This window comes from Phasianus colchicus, chromosome 3, assembly GCF_987193195.1.
Source record: "Phasianus colchicus chromosome 3, bPhaCol1.hap1.1, whole genome shotgun sequence".
NCBI classification, from domain to species: domain Eukaryota; kingdom Metazoa; phylum Chordata; class Aves; order Galliformes; family Phasianidae; genus Phasianus; species Phasianus colchicus.
The window spans coordinates 34,521,061-34,541,606 of NC_143438.1; the positions used below are offsets into that span (position 1 = coordinate 34,521,061).

The 20,546-nt window shown below is 36.4% G+C and overlaps 1 protein-coding gene across 2 annotated transcripts in view; it reads left to right on the top strand.

Moving 5' to 3' along the window:
• The window catches only part of GABBR2 (gamma-aminobutyric acid type B receptor subunit 2), a 446,063-nt gene that overhangs the window by 115,820 nt on the left and 309,697 nt on the right, over positions 1-20,546 (top strand). The gene's annotated exons all lie outside the window — the stretch shown is intronic.

Consider the following 20,546-nt stretch of genomic DNA (forward strand, 5'->3'; position numbering starts at 1 on the left):
AGTCATCTTATGCAGAGGTTGTACTCAAGGTTGTGTGAGAGACACCTCCAATTATAGCATAAGTCTTCCCTCATAACAAATGTGCTTTTGCTATTTTGACATGTCTCCTATTCACTTCCCTGATGGTTAGACCGTAAGTGATTTATGGTTCTCCTACTTATGTTCTTCTTAAAGGAAGGTTGGTTGTTTTTTGGTGCTTTTTAAATTACTGTTTAAATAATTAGAACATTAGACAACCTCCCTAACAATCTTTACACAAATATTCTGTAGTTTGTTCTTGCTTTTAGCCTTATTCTGTTTAGTCTCCCCTTGCTACAGGCACTGCTAGGAGGACTTAAAAGCATCAAGTTGCCAATTAGTCATGGCTTGCAGTCTGTTCCTTTGAGCAGTAAGCATTTGCCTTTATATCTAAAAGTTCATGTTTGTTCCTGCAGATGAACCATCAGGGCATAATTTCATAGTTAGTTCAGTGGCTCAACTGGTTATGTGAACCAGAAAAGGAAACTTTAAATGTTGTTGTTCATATGTCTACTGCTTTGCAGATGGTATTAAAATATATATTTCGCCCTGCAAAGACACCTTGTATTTCCAACCAAAATGAGTTCATACATAATACTATAATAGTCTTTAGTGTAGCTATAAAAGGGAAAAAGTACTCTGTGGTAAATCTGATGATTTGTGTTGTCTGAGGATATTTGGACTGACAATGTTATTCTGGAAGTCTTAGCTGCATGTCCAAGCAACTGTATAAATCCTGTCCAAATTTGTTGCCTAAAAGTCCAAATTTCTGAGGCGTTCCCAGAAGGAAACCTTCACCCTCAAGTGTAATATTATCGCCTCAGCTCCCTAGGTAAAAAATGAAATGTGGATCACAGAAATTCCACAGAGCATCAGACATGCCACATACAAAATTAGTTTTGCTAACCCCTAATGTATACACACATCTTGAGGCACAGTTCCAGCATTCATCTCATAAACTTGTTGTCAGAGTTCGCACATTTCTGGAGAGTGGAAGTGACCTCCACAGCTTGCTTGGCTCTGTCAGAAGGAATGTGATCCCAACTCGAGCCAGTATTTCAGGCCATAATTTCTACAGTCATTATTCAAAAATTTGAAGTGAGATCCAAACAGATGTCACTTCTCTGAATTGTCATCATGATTATTGTTTTTTCACTTCCTTTGCTGTTGGACTTTGAAGGAGGAACTTCTGCCTTGCCAAGAATATAACAAGTATGGAGTACTATCCTTAAGTGTCCTACCTTAGCTCTTAGTCTGGTGGAAATAATGTCTGGGGATTGAAAATGGCACTTTGTTGGCTTCTTATTTGGTGTTTATTGACAAAACTGTGCTATATGTGACTATCTGTGTCAGTGAAGAGAAGGGATGAATTTCCACTTCTCTTTGGGTGCTTTAATCAATATTAGAATGGAAAAATAAGCATAACCACATTCCAGGTTTACTTGAGAAGGGTGAAGTACAGTGAAGTGTGGGCATTTTCAGAACACACTATGGTTCCTGAGAGAATGAAGTTACAAAGCCTGTTGCCTAAGCCCTGAGGAAGGTGGATTTCAGATGCATTCCTCTTGGTATAGCTCATTGCTCTGGCTTTAACCACCTCCATCCCCAGCATGCCAGCTATGTTTGAGGCCCATCCTAAGGCACTTAATTCCCTGTATGTTGTACAGTGAGCTAAAGTGCTACTGACTCTGTATTCCATTATTCTGAAAAAAAAAAAAAAAACATTGATGCTCTCAGAGTATGAGTACTTGCCAGGTATTTCTGAAGCCATGTCTTTCTTTCATCATGCTGCAACTGCTTGTTCTGCTTAATCGCCATACATAAAATTCTAGTTCTAATTTTACAATCACAATTGGCTGCTGTGGAAGTGGCTGTAATGAACAAAATGAAAAGTTATTAGCCAAATCCCTTTTTTCTTCCTGCTCTGCAATCTAATAGCCATCTGGAGAAATCTCTTCAAAGATGTTTTAACAGCTTTATAGGCTCAGTACAGTGTAAGTTGTATGGTTCTACAGAGGATTTAAGCCAGGATTGCACATTGAAGATCAGAACACTGATTGGAAAAAAACAAAAAATCCCCTTCATGGAGTTTTTGCCTGCTTTTACAAATGCTTAAATAGACAAGTCAGCTCCATTTTGTCGTAGTTGGCTCCATTTGTTAGATATGTATGAACCTGCTTTTGTGAATGCTACCAAGACCTGCTCGAGCCAGTGCAGATTGCTATTACTGAGTAAGGTATTTTTCTGCAATTAAAAGGCATTGTCTTTCTTCAAGACATTTCCAGCAGATGAAATGTTAAGGAGGTGCTGGTGCTTACGACTACTGGAATAATGCAGTCAGAGCACAAAATATTGATGTTTTACAGTTACTCCTATAGAAGTCAAAATCTCTCCTGGGTGCCGTAAACAGTTGACTGTGGAGTCACTGTGCTTTACAGACTCTGTTTTTCTGGTCACACAAAGCTTTTAGAAGCATTGCTTTGCAGTGAGGTACAGATATGCACAGTTTAGCATATGGCTAAACACATACAAGAGCTGCTCTGAAAGCAATGCCTCCTATTTTATTGTGCTGGCCTACAACGTCATGAGCAGATGGTGGCATAGCAGCAGAGATTGAACCTTCCCACCAATATCCTGCTACATGTTGTTGTCTTGTGACTGATAGCAGCAGAGGGGCAGACTGACAGAATGGCATCTGACATGGAAATGTGGATGGAGCAAAGGTACGACATTGAATTCTTCCATATGGAGAAAATGGCATCCACTGACATGCATCAACACTTGCTGAATGCTTCTGGAGAACAAACAGTGGATGTGAGTACACAGAAGCGGTGGCAGTGGTGACAGCAGTGTGAAAGTCAAGCTGTGTTCTGGATGGCCACACACAGCTGCCACACCACTAAATGTAGAGATCTTGTTTGTTGCTGGTGAATATGCATTGTAAATGGTTATGACTATGTTGGAAAAAGGTGTTTTGTAACTGAGAATTTGCTTTCTCAAATAGTGTTTCCAAGGAAATAAATAGGAGACATTACTTTTGGAGTGGCCTGCATAAAACACACTTTTTTAAGTGCTTTGCACCACCTCCTTTCCAGTTGATGATATAAAGAAGCTAAGGGCACACTTCTGGGACTTAGCTTCCACAAGTTGCATTTTGCTATATTTAATTTTTAGATATTGGGATACTTAATTTCATTTAGCATTGTCTTTTTACTCCCTGTGCTCCTTCAAGTTACCTTGTACAACATAAATACATAGTAAGGACAGAACCAGAAAATACCTACTTTATTGATTATAGTTTAGGGCATATTTTAGAGATTTTAGGCAATATATGGAGGGATAAAGTGTACCTCCTAAAGATATACATGTGACTGATCTTGTCAGCTTTGTTTTATTCAGCGTATGATGAAAGATTTGAGTTGTCTGAACTTATGCCCATGTAGAAGATTGTGTATTCTTATGAGTTGGTTCAGGAGAAGTAAGTCAAATTATCTGCCTGAATGGAACAAGTGACTGGAGAATGTTTTTATTTAGCAAGGGAAACCTTCTTTTTAAAAATGTTCAAAGCAGAAGAGTATTATAAAATTTAGGGATTAATTACATAGAATCATTAGAACTTCAGAAAAATGTTTACTGAAATCAGTATCGTGATCCTTTACTACATTAATTTTAAATTTTATGATCACACTGTTCATTATTTTAATAAGGGATGCAACAGGAGTCCTGATATCATAAGGAAGTACTCTACATTTACCAAAAATCTTCTAGCTCCTCTTGAAGGAGGATGTTGCTTATTAACAATTCATGGCTTAAAAGTTTGAAAACATACTTCCTTCAGGGATAAATGCTTTCAGATTCTGGTTGGAGGTTACAAACTGTATACCTTACGTGTATCTCGTTTTAGATAGAAATATACTTCAAATATCTAGAACCGTAAGAAATGGGAACTATGTTCACAGTGCACAGGTGAGTTTCCCCCAGCCCCTGTGAAAGTGATTCTAGAGTGGTGTGTCCAGTTCTAGGCTGCCTGGTAGAAGAAAGACAGGGACATATTGCTGTGAGTCTTGTGGAAGGCCAGAAAGACAATAGAAGAAATAGGGCATCCCTCATATAAGGAGAAGCTGAGAAAACTAGGACTTCTTAGCCTGGAGAATACTCAAGGGGATCACGTCGATGTTATGAATACCTGCTGAGGGCAAGAAAAGAAGAGGATGGTGCCAGTGGCAGAATTGGAAGCCATGGGTCCTAACTGGAATGCAAAAAATTCCATTTCACTGTAATAGTGACCAAACTAGAGAAACTCTAACTCCATTCTTCAAAATATGCACAAATATTACTGGGTGAGGCCTTAAGCAACCTGCTCATATTGATTCTGCTTTGAGCAGTGTGGTTAGGCTTGATGACAGTCTGTGAAGTGTCTTCCTGTCTCAGCTGTACTATAACCCACAGTTGTAACTTTGGTTTTCCTTCTGTATGTTAAGAAAGTTGAAGTAATAGCAGTGAAATTACACTGGTTGGCTGAAATAACTACAGATTTGCTCATCAATTAAAAATGATGAGCTGATTTTATTTTAATCCTATATAATTCAATATGCATTTATTGTTACTGTTTCCTTTCCAAATCCTTTTTCAGGATTTAAGATCAATAACAATGAAAGAGTGAGCTATAACCTCTGAGCTGAATTGAATATGACTCCATGAGCAAATAAGTGTTTCTGAACAACAAAGAATTTAATAATGCAAATAACATTGATTTGACCCTCCTTTGAGCAATAGGATGTACTTACTATATGATCTCCTAGCTTCCTGTTGTTCTGTGACCTTGTGATTCTGAAATTGCTGAGCTATGGCAGTTCTTGTTACATTTAAAACAGTAGAGATGGTTTTATCTTTCACACATTAGAATTCTGAAGGCATTGGCATTATTGGCAAGTGAAATTTAATTTTAGATTCAAGTTATTTCTAAATGATAGAGTCTTTCCAAGGTGTTCTGTTTCCTTTTTCTTCACTAACAAATAACTGATTTATTTCATCACAGTGCTGCAGTTTGTGTATGTGTATACTGGAGAGAAGGGAGTAATCTCTAAACTAGGGATAGTGCAGTCTTTATATACAGGTTTAATGTAGCAGTTAATCTAATTTTCTCTAATGCAAGGGCTGCTCCAAAAGTAATGACTCCTGTTTTGTTGTTGTCCCACAATGTGAGAGGTGGATGTTGGTGATATGGTAGCAGAGGCTTATCCTTCCCACCAAAATTGCTTATTATTATTTGTGCAATGCAGGTGGAGGCAGAAGGCAGTCTGATACAATGATGTCTAACATGGAAGTACACATGAAGCAAAGGTGTGTCATTGAAATCGTTGTTGTGGAGAAAATGGCATCCATTCACATTATCAATACTTGCTGAACATTTATGGAGATCAGACAAGTGGATGTGAGCATAGAGAGACAGTGAATGATGCACTTCAGCAGTGGTGACAGTGCCAGTGGGTCACCTCCACTGGTGCAGACACTTATGGGGACAGCATGCAGGCTCTTGTTCATCTCTGGTGCAAATGCACATCTAATGGTGATGACTGTGTTGAAAAGTAGTGTTTTGTAGCTGAGAGTTTGCTTTATCAAATGGTGTTACTGTGCTTTTTCCATGGAAATAAGTAGGAGGCATTACTTTTCGGAATGACCTACAGAGCATATGTATTTTTGCATTGAGTTGTCAATCAGATTTGTGAAACCTCTTGCCATTTTGTAGACAAGTCCTAAAGTAGGTCCAGCAGAAAAAATCCTACAAAGTCAATGACTTTCAAGAAAGCAAAGTCTTAATAGTGAAGTCACTTGCAGTACTTTCCTTGAACTATGGAAGTGAGAGTGCTTTACTTCTTAATAATTCAAAATGACTTACACTAGAAAGAAGTGTGAAATTAAAATAAGCATTTAAAATTGTTTATTTTATCTATTTCTGGGTCATATGGGAAGTAGCCGTTTGCCTCAGTTCTGTATGACCATTTTTGGATCCAAATGTGTCCTTCTGAGGCTGGATATAGAGAGTATAACTTCTTACTGAGTTTACTGACAAGAGAATGAGAAGTTGTCAGAGTAAATGGATTTCAGAAAACTTCTGACAGGTAGACATTAATATTAAAAGGTGTGCAGTATGTGATATATGCTTATGTACCCTTAAACTTATTCTCAAACAATGAAAAATTGCTTTCCTGGGACTGTGCATAGTGCTGAAAACATACTGCTTCCAAGCTGATAATAAGCACTTTTCCAGAAACCACAATAGCATTTATATTCAGTTAACTGGACCTTTCAGCATCTCTTGGCATGAGGGAATCTGATGGTTACTAAAGTATTAAAGCTATTGTTCTAAAGCGGAGTTCTCAGACCTGTTAGTTCATTATCAAACTGCTGTAACAATAAAATAAAAAAAAATGTTAGGCAGTAACACTTAAAAAGTCTTTTAAAAAATCTTGTCAAGCCTAAAAGCTAAAGAAGAGAAAGTAGAAATGTGCAAAAATAATGAAAATGTCTACTTTTTATGTGGAGCACACTGATAGAAACTCTGGGGAAGATAGGTTGAGTATGATGGTGAGAAGCTCAGTGCTCTGTAATTATGAAGGAACATAAGGAATAGAGAATGTGTACCTGTTTAATGCACAATCATGATATTTTGCACAATTGGTTAAGACTTTTTTTGCTTAGTTATACTTGAGTTTTACATGAGATGAAATATGATTGCTTGTCTATAATCATAAATTCAACCTTGTTATTGAATCTTATTGGAAAGATTGGCATGACTGGAGTTTTGAATTCTACAGTTGCAGCCTCTTTAAGAAAGATCAAATGGGCAGAAGTCAAGAGGGAGCACTCAGAAATAGTATTTTTGTTGTTTCTGTCAGTGACCTCTTGAAAGAAAATGAATATTTAAGGGATTACTGTCAGATTAGAGAAACATAAAGCAAGTAATCAGTATGAAGTTATTTCCTGATGTTTGTAGATCATCAAATCACACTAGAAAAGAAGCTGATGAGCTCAAGTTGCAGCAGTGATATACACAGGAAAATAAGGATGTTCTATAGGGGACTTCAGTCTGGATGAAATATGTTGAAGTCCTACTATAAGTACAAAAAGATTCTTAGCATCTAAGTTATATAAAATTTAGCTTCTTAAACAGTAGCGACAAAAAGGCAGTATTTTAACATGTCAGTGTTTAAACTTACAAAATTTATCATTTGGAATTATTTTGTGATAATAATATGTAACCAGAAATCTAATCTTCTGTGATTAAAAACAAAACAAAAATATAACTGGCTTACTGTCTGCCATTTAATGAAACAAAGAAAACAAAAAGGTGAAAGTGATAACATATGAAAGAAATTAGAAGATAGGAAGACTTGGAATGTAATGAGATCCTGGGCAATCTGATGTGATTCAAGCTGCTCTGAGTAGGAATTTGGTCCAACCAAATTCCGGAGGTCCCTTCTCACCTGAATTATTCTGTTCTATGATGATAAGAGAAAGGAAGAGGATGATAATAAGACTTGAATGAAAGGAAATCTAGCAATGACATTATTTCATTGCTAGGAAGAAACTATTGTCAGTAACTGTGTAAACTGTAGAAGTGTTGATTTAATAATTGTGTACTTTTTGTCTGTATTGGGCACACAAAGCACAAAACAAATGCTGAAGGCTTTTCTGGTAAAGCTTTTCTGCAACTCGGAACGTATCAACCTGTGAGACTGATAGATGGTTAGGTATTTTGGAACAAGTTGTTCTAAATTTGTACTTAAGTCTCCTGAGAAAATGGTTAAAGATCTTGTGACTGAGATAGCATTTAATATCTTAGACGACTGGAGAACTTTAGACTATAAAGATTAGTCTGAGGTGGTATAGGCTGAAATAAATCCTGAAGAATGAAACATACGATGTATAGAATCATATAATGACTCATTGAATGGTATGGGTTGGAAGGGACATTTAAGGTCATCTAGTTCCAACACTGCTATAGGCAGTGACGCCTTCATCCAGACTAGGTTGCTCAAAGCCCCATCCTGCCTGGCCTTCAGTGCTTCCAGGAAAGGGGCATCCATAACCTTTCTCAGCAACCTGTTACCATGTCTCACCACCCTCACAGTAAAGAATTTCTTCCTAATATCTAGTCTAAATCTACCCTCTTCCAGTTTAAAGCCATTTCCCCTCAGTTGATCACCACATGCCCTTAAAAACAAAAACAGTCCCTCCCCAGCTTTCCTGTGGCCCCCTTCAGGTATTGGAAGGCCTCTATAAGGTCCCCCAGTAGCCGCCTTCTGCACCTCTTGACTAGTAATGAGTTGATAGGGGAAAAACAACCCATACAGATTAGTGAAAATTATCTCCTGCCAAACTGGTCTTGCTTTGATAAAATAATTTCTGTTCAAGAAAAAAATAATAATTTTTTAGTTAGATTCTAAGTAATCACTCGTAAGGTACTTGTCTTGCAGAAGTTAGAAAATTAAAAACAAGTCATTAGCACAGACTGATCCTGAATAGTGTGAGAACAGCATGTCTTAATGGATATCATACTCATCTCTCCTGGAAAATACTTTTCTGGATAGCAGCATCTCTGAAGTGTCTATAATCTTGGTAGATAATTAACCTGTCATCTCTGTAGAATGCTGCACTTCCAAAAAAAAAACCAAAAAAAAAAAAAAAAAAAAACAAAATTCCTGGATGAGTAGGTGAATTTTGAAGTAGTTCTGTATCCAGTGCCATTGCCCATAATTTCAGAAGAGAAGATCTATGCAAGTAGCTAAAATGCAGTAAAACAACTTCCTTGTAAGGAAAGATTCCAATTGTTATGTCTCAGAATCACAGGAGTTGGAAGGGACCTCATGAGATCATTGAGTCCAACCCCCTGCTAAAGCAGGTACCCTACAACAGGTTCCAAAGGTAGACCATTTCTTGAATATCTCCGTAAAAGGAGACTCCACAACCTCTCTGGGCAACCTGTTCCAGTGCTCCATCCCCCTTACCATAAATAAGTTCTTCTGCATGTTAGTATGAAACTTATGTTCAAGTTTTAGACCATTACTCCTTGTCCTATTGCTACCCACCATTGACAAAAACCTGGTCTCATACATTTGCCTCCCTCTTCCATTTAGATATTTATAAAAATTTATCAGATCCCCTCTCAGTCTCTTCCCCAGACTGAACAGATCCAGATTACTCAGCTTTTCCACATACAGGAGGTGCTTGAGGTACTTTATCATTCTTGTGGCCCTCTGCTGGACTCCTTCTAGGTGATCTCTACCTTCTTTGAATGGAGGAGATCAGAACTGAACACAGTAGTCTAAATGTGGCCTCACCAGGGCAGAGTAGAGAGGGTGTATCACCTCCCTTGACCTGCTGGCCGTCCTCTTTAATGCACCCAATGTTGAGATTCTCAGGCAGATGATGGTGACTTTTTGTCTCCTGAAGCTTATAAAACATTTGATATCAGCTTCAGACTTCAGGGGAAAAAGTAAAGACTGAATTATTCAAAGTGGGGAAAAAAGACAAGATAATGTTATAAGTAGGATATACATCTCAGTAGCAGAGATATTCAATCATTAGGACAATTAAGTGAAGCTTTCTTTCAAGTCTACCTTCGGTTTTCTAAAGAAGATGCAATTAAGGGCAGTTGTATGGCACGTCATACATATGGTGTCACAACAGATCCTTAAAACTACTTGGTTCAACCTTATCTGCTAGTCAACTGAACACAGCTATTTTCTGTGGAAAAATACAAGTTTTATCAACTGTTGTATGAAAAGCATGGAAAATGCTAAAATAAATGCTTTTTTTTTTTTTGTGATTAAAAAAAAAAATCAGAAAACCTTCCTAGATAAGAGAAAGCTACTTATTGTCTTAAATTGAGGAAAAGGTATTAGAAGGAAATTATTCATCTGGAAATTGTATAAAATTAAGTTCTAGTGGATATTAACAGTACACTGGATAAAGTAATTGCAAAAAAGAACAAAAGGAATAAGCATGATCAACTAAGTTCTTTGCTCAGATCTCTTAGTAATTTGGTGGACTTGGCTTTGGACAGAAATCTGCAACAAAAAATGAATCATTCTGTCCTTATTTTGGAGGACAGTCTAGAGACAGGCAAATTTCTTCCAGTAAAGACAATATTTGGCCTTTTGAAGTAATGGAGTATATTTAATTTTAACTGGAGAACTTATTCTTGTGGGTTTGTCTTCTGGGGGGAGGCAGGGAGGAAAGAGTGTTCCAATCACACTAGTTTAAGAGAGAGGAAAGAATTATATTCTATTGGTTTGGGTTTGTTTGTTTGTTTTTTTTTAATTTTAAATTTAAACTGAAATAATCTTTTGGAAGTTTGAGCATTTTCTCAAATTATGTGTTAAAGACTTTTCTTATAATAAGTAACTTCATAGCTTTTGTACTGTGAAAAAAAAGTTTGCCTCTGTGCTCCATAATATCACAGAAACATAACAGATGCTATTGCAAGTATAGAGACGTGGAGATAAAGGAAAATCTGAGGAAGATTGTTCTTGTGCCTTTTAACTACATCTGGGTCCAGCTGGCTAGGACTAGAGAGCAATAGCTACATGATATTTCAGGTCTGGAGTGTGGTTTTGAAATAAATCCTCCCACTGTCCCCACTTTCTATGACTAGAACAAAATCATAGTGAGGTGTTGAGGTGTATGACCTTGTTTTCTCACAGAAGAGTCAGGATGAATGTGTTTTACAGGAACACAGCTTCTCTTAAACCAGAAATCATCATTCACCCACAGGATCAGTTTGGAGCTAATCTATATGATGTGGTGGACTCAGCACCAACTCTTTTACTAAGGAAATCAACTTTTTTCTGCACAGCTCACTGATTTTCATACAGCCTGCTAGAGCTGCAGGCGAACTGTGGATCCTTGTTCCCTTCTGCAGCAGGAGCAGCAAACTAATGAGAAGAAGATGCTGTCTTCTGCTGTCATCCATGCCTGGTAAATACTACTACAGAGCAGCTATTGGGCTTCTCTGATTTTTTTGCTCCAGGATCTATAGAAGCCCAGAGAGTCATCTTGCAGCCAGAACCCCTAATATTTGTAGTGATGGAAAATGAGATAATATGGGTATAGCTATTCACACAGAGCTTACCCCAGCTGAGGATCTTCACAATCTTACCCTGGATCTTATGAGATTTTACTGGAACTGCTGTTTGGTAGAAGTTGAAAATAATTTATTTGCACAGTCTCAAATCTTTGGGCCAGAAAAAAGCAACTCTGACATTTAGTATGACATCCAATTAAAACACAGGTCAAATTTTTGTATCTAGTGTACATCTTTCTACAGCTTAGTAATTTATGGCTATGCTAGGTCATATTGTTGTAAAAGACATTCAATTTTCATTTAAAATGTTCTGCAGAGAATCCAGCATACCCTTAAGTGAGGTGTTCCATTGATTAATTGCACTCGCCCAAAATACTTTGGGCATTTTCAGTCAGACTTTGCTTAGCTTCAGACTCCAGTCATTCATCTTTGTGTCTTAGTCTGGTCTAGGAGTTGCTTGCTGCTGAAAAATCTTTTAATGCATAGGTACTTACAAACTGAGACTTTGTTGCTCTTGGGAAAACTATTTGATGAAAGTTACATGGGCTTTCAGAATTTTTTTTTTAAAGGCAAAGCACAAAAGGAAACAAAACAAAAAAAAACCAACATGTTTTTTTCTATACTTTCCAACAGCGGAATAGAATGGAAAGGAGTACTACATTTTTCACTCTTTCTATATTTTAGTATAATTATACTGGTCAGGAGATTGCATGAAGAAAGCCTGGAACAGTACCAGGTGGAAATTGTAGCAAAAGTGGAGATAGGATGAGAGGCAGTGGATATAAGTTTCAACATGTGAAATTCTGATTTATATTTTTTTTTCCCTGTCTTTTAAAAAAAATTAAATACCAGAATCACCAAAGACTGAAACAGCTTTTCAGAGAGGTTCTGGAGTCTGTGTTCACAGTGACGCTCAAAAATTGACTGTATGTTGTACTGAACTGGAAGGCCCTGCTTAGAGTGGGGAGCTGAACTCTGCAGAGCTCCCTTCTACCCTGAATCTGTCTTTAATTCTGTGAAGTAATACTGCAAGTGGCATTATGTAAGTGAATAATTATTTCTCTCATAGAGGGCTTCATCCTCTGCCTGTCTGAGTATTTATGCTGGAATTTACTGGAAACTCCTGTCTTAGAGATTTGGAGAACACCACTATAAACAGATAACCTGGACAGCTAAGCTTCATTTCCGTGGGCAAGTATGTCCAAAACAGATACCAGATCTCCATTTAAACATACTAGCAAGCATGTGCTGCACACAGAACAGTGCTCTATTGGTGGCATCATTGATATGCAACTAAAAAGGCATTATAATCAGGGCTAGGATTTGAAACATCCACATGCTGTATTGCTGGTTACTAGTTTCAATTTCACAACGTGATCTTTTGCTAGACACTCACATTCTGATATACAGTGATGCCTAAATTTTATTCCAGTGTTTTTTGTTTTCTTGGTGAATAAATCAAGTTACAGTGTTTGCACTTATTGAAAATTATACAGAAAGATGAGAATGATCAGGAAATACAACTCATTTCTATTCTGTTGCAATTTCTCTCCCATTTCTCTAGCCATTACAAAATATTGCCTCTATCAGACAAGCCAATGTACAAGCAATGCAATTTAATAGCTAAAAGAAAAATGAATGTCTTATTCTAGTGCAGTGTGTTGTGTCACAGAATTTTTGGAGGTATTATTCTATCCTCTAATTCATTCCCTTTAATCAAATAAAGGATATGTCTATCTTTGTAATTTTTCCATTAATAAACCATGACATCTGGAAATTTTTAAGTCAGGGAAGCCAGGCTGTCAGTGAAGTCACATGTGTAGCTTTCAAATACAAGAATATCTCTAACATTATCCTCTTGTTATACATCTGATAAAAATAAACTTGTTACATAATATCTTGATTCAGCAAAAATTTAACTACGTGCTTATCTTTGAGGTATATGTTGAATACTACTGGGAACACAAGTACATGCATGTTTTAATTAAAAATTATTGCATATGGAGAGTCATTGTTAGGAACATTACTGTATTTCAGCTCTGCTGATAATGTGTTTGGTGGATTGGCTGGTTTGATTGCTTCTTTGATTGTGGTCAAATATTTCAGTTGTAATGGGTCAATGGTAAACTCATTTCCAGCAAAATTTTTAACTCCTTAGGTAGCAGCAGTGATGAGATATGCGATGTATTATCAAATATGGTTCCTAAAAGCACCATGCAATCCAGTTCTAGTTCCATGACATCTTTCTCTTCCTCCTTTTTTACTCTTTGTCCATGTTCAGTTATGAATCACGTTTCAGTTAACTACTGCTAAACTCAGATCTCTTTTCTCTTTCTTCCATAATCTTCTCATCATAATAAAACTAAACTAATATTTTCATCCAAATTCTCATCTTTGTCTCTTTTGCGTTATTATTAGTGTCATCATTAAAATCTTGTAGGCAGTAGTTTCTTATTTGTGCATGGAACAAAGCAGCATGATATGTATTTTTAAGTACGTTTTTCAGATTTGGGATGTTTTTTGTAGTTGTAGTTCCAGCTGAAGATGATCCCCAAAATTGTGGTGTTCAGCAATTTCTAATTTCTCTTCTGTGCCCTAGCAGGGAGCAGATCTGTCCTTGTGGTGTGATTTTTTTTTTTTTTTTTGTATGAATGCACTTGATATATCACAAAAAGAGAAGCTGGAGACTGTATGCTTATTATACACAGTTCATTCTGTGTGTGGGGACTGTCTTTTATTTTTTTTATATTAAATGATAATCCATGTCTTAAAGTAGGTAATAACTTGTAGGAAGACTTTTCTTTCATAAATAAGCTGATGAGAATGTGGTAGTGCATGTGTGGTTTTAAGTTGCAAGCAGACCTGGCATTGAAGTTTTTCATACAAATAGTTTGGAATTTAACTGAATTTCTTGGTGTTCTGCTGCACAGTAACATCAAATTCTCTGACAGCAGTGTCTATACTTTGCAGTAGCAGCCATAACATTCTGTCGAAATATCAATTTATCTTATTTCTGAGTAATGCACTTCTTTTTCCTCACTTCTACCCCTTGCAAAGACGCAAACTATGACTCATAGCTGAAAATAATCAACAAATTTTACATTGGACTAATATTTTCAACAGTTACTTTTATGAATTCTCCAGGAAGCATGGCTTTGGTTTTGATCTGTATGATCACAGAGGATACTTGTCTGGACCTGCTTTTTCCAGTGTGCCAGAGAACAGAGTACGCTTGAAGCCCATTAGAGCACCTTTTCTTCCTCATTTCCACAAGTCTGTGCTGCTGCTTTGCTTGTTAAGTTGCTCCAAGTCTGGATCCCAGCTCAGGAGGGTCTGCCCAGTCTATTTTCTGATCTGACAGTGAAATCAGAATTTACTAAGTCAATACAATAAAAGTATAAGGAGGTAAGAAGAGAAAAGATACCATTCAGAGCTGTCATTTTGGCAAACACATGTGGAGTGCCCATATCAATTCACACTGCAAATTTAGTCTCTTCGCTGTTGTTTAGTTTTCTTATTGCGTGTTGGTTTTAGTGTGTGATTACAAGGAGAGGAATTAAGTCCATGCTGAGCTGTAGTCCAGCACTCTGTGATGTAATTTTTAATAAAAGAAGAAATTCTGGTGTATCATTCTGTAAAGACGAGTAGGAAAAGGAAATGCTTCTAATCTTTTTTTTCCTTTTTTTTTTTCCTTTTCATTTTAGATGCAATGTATTCTTCGTGAAGGCCTTGATAAAGGAATACATTTTTGAGAATTTCATGCTTTTGGTCATCTTAATAATGTTTATTTGTATCTTTTCCAACCTTTCTCTAGCTCTCGGTGTTTTCCAAGTGTGATCTGTGGGCAACCTGGTCTAGTGATTGGTGAACCTGCACATAGCAGGGGGGTTAAAACTAGGTGATCATTGTGGTCCTTTTCAACCCAGGCCATTCTATGATTCTAAGACCTCCCTTTAAATTCACCCATATATATGGAATCTAGAAGTTCCTTAATGTTAGAGAAAAGGCATTTTCCTGACGCATGATACACGTGTAGTAAATTTGTTAAAACTATTCCAACCTCTGTATGTTCTTTTCAGGTCAAGATTAAGGATTCAGCGTTGGTGAATTTGGGATAATTTGGATGGTTTTGATAGATAAACTGAATGCATGGTTCTGTTTTTTTAGTAAAGCAAATGCAAGAAAGTGCAGGAAAAAAATAATAGAGTTCTTCTAACTCCAGCACAGGTGGATTATCAGTTACCTATCTACCCTCTAGAAACTGTAGAAAGAGTGTTTTGAGGATTGAAATATTAAATTTATTAGAAGAGTTTAAAATTTAGATCTATGAAAATGATGATGGAACTGTCTGGGAAGGTTTCAAACTATAACAACTTTATTTTTTTTTTCTTTTTTTAGTTTTCCTGAGATAAAACCAAGATTTAGAGAAGTTGATTGTGTGCTGAGAGCTGATAATGTTTCTCAGCTTTCTGATGTACTGTACTAAACATGATGGAATTCAGAGCTCAATCAGAAAAATTCAAATGTGTTTGGAGAGACATCTTCATTCTGTGTGAGGGGCAATTGCAGTCTCCATTCCCACAGTGTTGTGGGAACTTTGCCATTACTGGAAGCCTTTGGCATGTGTCGCTTCAGGAAAACCACAGGTTGCTGGAGGCTATGTGGGAAGTGTTGAACAACTTTTTCCTTCCTGCCTTTCATGAGGAGCTGGGAATGAGTACTTTCTGTGCTCATCTGGGCTTCATACTATCTTTTCATTATGCAACTAGGGACTGCTTGTCAGCATGCAGCTGATAGGCAGAGGTGGAAATCTGAAATAAAGTATTTTTCTGTTTTCTTGTATATTCCCAATGACTTTCTTACACAGCTGTTGTGACAGCAAGGAGGCTGTGTTGTTCCTTGTGCCATCTGTTGAAAGTCAGGGGCTTTTTAAACCAAGTTACAGGGGTGGTTCTCTGTGTTACTTTCCAATGGTTATATCGAAGAAGATATCTATCTAGACTGTTGAACAGTGTAAAGAGGAGGGCTTCACTTGTGGTGAATTATTTACTGTATAGGTGGAAGATTTTAAAAGCTTTCTGTTAGTTTTCAACATCTACTGTTAAAACCACCATATATTAACTACAGTAGGAGAGTTAGTGTGGTATTGTAGCTGTTTTTACAGTGAAGGCACTAGCAAAAGTAATGAATTTAATTTCAAAGGCTTTCAAGTGCATTTTAGTAGGTTGCATTATGATATATAACGTTATTGCAAATAAAATGAAATGCGAAAAGTAACACTATGCTTCCTACTGGGTACCCAAGCAAATCAATAATATTTGTCATCTTCTTGCACTTTTAAAGCAGACAATTTTATCCTTTTAATGTAGATTGTGCTTTTTCACGTTAGATTTTTTCATTTTGGGGGCAGAGTTTGTTTGTATAGCGTGTTTTAGTTGTGTTTTTCACTTATTATTTTTTTTATTTTTTTAATTTTTTTCTCCAGAGTTGGTTAAAGAAAATGCGTGTGTTGTTCTGACTTGAGAAATACTTTGCATGCTATGGAAGTTGAACCTCCTATGTGAAAGAGTCAGGAAAGATTACACATGATTTTTCCCCGCTTTATTTCAGTACTGGTTTATAGAAATGCAATTTATTTTCAGTTATTTTACCAAAAATACTCTTACTGTTTCTGATTAGAGATTTAAGCAGACTCAATCTTGAAATTAAAGAGTTAATTTATGATAAGATCCCAATGAAGAAGGATATATTTACCGATGCATGTGTGTGAGAGTTTTTGAGTATTTACAGTTACCATTGTTCTAAGTAAAGGAAGAAAAGCCCAATATATGTACTATGGTTCTCCCTGTTAAGGGTGTTTCAGATGTTTCCTCAGAAATATTAGATCTCCCTATGCATCTACAACTTAATCTTCATTTATTTTTAAATACACAGACACGCACACACATATATGAAAATCTGGATTCATATTACTATAAAGATCCTTCATAATCAGCTACTTCAGATGATTTTCATCTAATCCTAAAAATTTAGAAAGATTTTACCCACACCTGCTTTCTAAGTACTGAGAAATAATGCTTGTTTATAGGCTGAGATGCTTATACTTTTATATAAATTTTCAATATATGAAAATTTTAATATAAATTATGATTTTTTTCTCTTTTCTGTTTCTACCAATTTTGTATGTTTTCCATTTTTTCTCAGCTGTACTTTCTGGTGAAAGGTTATTTCACTCTAATTCAAACACCAGATTTGCTACCAGCGGTGCTACAGTTTAATACTTTCAGTGGAAGTTTCCAGTCCTGCTATCAAAGGTACCAAGAGATGCTCCCTTGGCAATTACTGCTCTCCTTCCTTCTTTACAGACAAGATGAACCCTATTTTTGCTGTCATTCACTTTAATAATCAGCAAAACTTTGAAGGCAAGAATATTTTTAACCGAATGTGAAGTGAGAAATCTTTCATTTACCCTTGTTTCTCTGCAGTATCTGGATAGGATTTGGTTGCTGGAACACGTTTAATTTCAGAATTGTAAAAAAAAAAAAATGTATCTTTTTATGTGTCTATCATTTAGTAACTCAGTGTGTTAGAATTGAAATCTGTCTGCAACTTCACAGCTTTCCTTATAGGTAACACCTGAAAGATGCCTGCTAGTCAGTTATGTTAAAATACTTGTCTCAGTTTCTTCTTGTTGCTTAATGAACTGTTGTCTCTGTTATTAGACAGCGTTGACTATTCTCTGACTTGTGCTGTCAGCACAAAAAGAATTCACTAGCAAATACTAAAAAGTCCTATTATTGTTGTACCAATAACATGACTGGTAGGAAAGATTTTGCACCAGATGCTGCAAAGCCACCACTCTTCTTTTAATAACAATAATAGTAGTAATAATAATGTAATATTAATAATATATAAGTAGTAGTAACTACTTATAGTATTTCTAATTTGTCCTGCATGCCTTCTCATCACAGATGAATGAATATTCTTTATTACACAGTTATCTTAACTTGCCCCTGAAGGCCAAGCATGTATTACATCTCTGCTCTTGCATTTTCTGGACAGGAAGATATTTTTGTTGTGAAAAGCACTCATTGCCTGACTTGGTGCCCAGAGCACTGTAAACATATTTGAAACTTGTTTTGCACTTAAATTAAAATGCCCTTCTGCATTAGGCCTTAGGACTGAACACATCTCGTGAGAAGGATGGCTTCAATCTTTGTAGGCAGCCCCTGAACTGTCCATATCCTTTGTCTGCTACAGGATTTCCAGTGAACTGAGTAGAAATACTTAAGAAGGTTAATAAATAATAATATTTAAATGTACTACTGATATGTATAGGAAACGTCTTTGAATGTCATGAAGAACTGAAAAACAGTCAATTTTAGAACCACTGATTTTTGACTTTCACTCTTTCTTCTTTATTATTATTTTTCCCTGGTGTTTCTATTATTTTCTTTCCATTTTATCCTTTGTTTCTCATTTACTTTTTTCTTCTGTATTTTTTGCTTTTGAGAACTCCCAGTTGATCCTCCTGTGCTGAGGTTCCACTTCCTCTCACAGCTTCTTTACAAAAATGGATCATTGAACAGTTAATGTTGGCACTTAAAATGAGTGAACAACCCAGTTAGATTAACCGAGAATAGGGGAATTCATATATCAGATTTTTATTGTCTGCCAACTGAGGAAGACAAAAGAACATCAAACAGCTCCCACGTTCTGCCAGGCGTAGCATGCAACATATAATTGGGACCATAATGTCCATGCTGGGGATGATGTTGCATTTTTCTGTCTTTAGAGGATAAGGACATTTGCTGTCTGCTCAGTTAAAGGTAAATGGAAGAATTGAGAGAATTGCACACATTCAACCCTTTAGATTTTGGGTGCGAGCCTTGCTGGGAGCAAAACTCAATAACCAGCCCTGCTGATCTGCTTTGTTGGATGTTCATTAGTCTGTTCTTAGAGCAACATTTAGGTGAATCAAGAAGTTGTATGCTTCCTCCTAAGTAGTGCAGGGCGTGGGAGAGAGTGCAGAGTCATGGTGTTTGTTTGTGCAGTTTTCATAGTTACCTTCCAAAAGGGAAGTAAAGGGAACACTTTCAACATAACCCAGTGGAAGATTTTGTGCAACAGTTTGTAGAGAGAAATATAAATTGCAGGAAAGGAAATGGCGATAGGACTGATTTTTCTCTCAGTGAAAGATATTTGCTGCTTTCAGTCAAGAGATCAGAGGTCTGGAGAGAGTTTTTTTTTGTCATTAATGTGACTGTTCTATTATTCAGACAGTGTGACTGATTCAGAAGGAAGATGATTTTTTTTTTGGCCAAGAAATATTGTCTCCTTCCTTAAAGCCTTCTGGATCTAGCTTCCTATATTTCTGAAATAGTTTTATCTGTACTGCTTATGCTTCATGTTTGTAGTTTTCTTTAAAGCTTTAAGACAAAATTATTATTGAATTACTAGTCCGATACATAGGACCAGGATTGAAGCAGGCTTGTTTCAGAAATCATTCCCACTGCCACAGGTCAGAGGTCAATGCCATCACCTTTCCTGGATGCATGTTTTTAACTTGGCTTCAGTTCACATCCATCCCTACCCAATGATGCTAGCTGGGAACTTTTACCTAAGCTAATATTCTGGGTGTTGGGCATGATTTGCTCTTTGTAACTTCTAATCCTCAAATAGAGATATGATCTGGAGCTTCTAAGATTAATTCCAACATCTGACTTTCTGTTCTTTCTAATTTATTCTTTTCTCCATCTTCCTTTATTCTCTCTCTTACTGAAGGAGATAGCACAAATAATTTCTTTTGGCAAGGTGTGCTGCCTACATCAATGCCTAAAAAAAAAAAAAAAAAAAAAGCCAAAATATTTTATTGGTTAGTTTTTATTTAGATGTCTTTTATTTTCCCAGTTAGAGAGTTCAGAGATGGTGAGGATATTTAAACTCATCACAGGCATCTGACATTGCCTCTCTGTTGCTCAGGCCAATTTGTAAATAATCTCCTATACGTTTAACTCTTCTTTGGGTCAAGAAGCCCATCAGACGTTGACATAAATGCATTTTCTCTCATTTAAGTTTGCATAAATTTCAGAATAAGTGATTTGAGGTAAGTGTTTCTGTTGGAACTTTTTGAAGTTGTTATTATGTACATATATTAAAAAAAAAAAAAAAGGAAAATGATGGCTTAGAAGTCATTTACAATTTTTCTTCCTACACCTTAATTTCACTTTCAGAAGGTGTCACCAAAGGATTTCTGCAGTAGTAATTTCTTACTGTTGTAGCGTTTCATACTTAGGAGATTTTCTGCAAGTCTGCATCCTTTTGTAAAATCTAAACAGACTTTTGTGCTACAATTCCCATAAAGTGATTTCCAGTGCCTTCACTTGTAAAGCATTGTAATGTTGTACAAAACATTTGTAAGATTTGTAATGGATTCAGT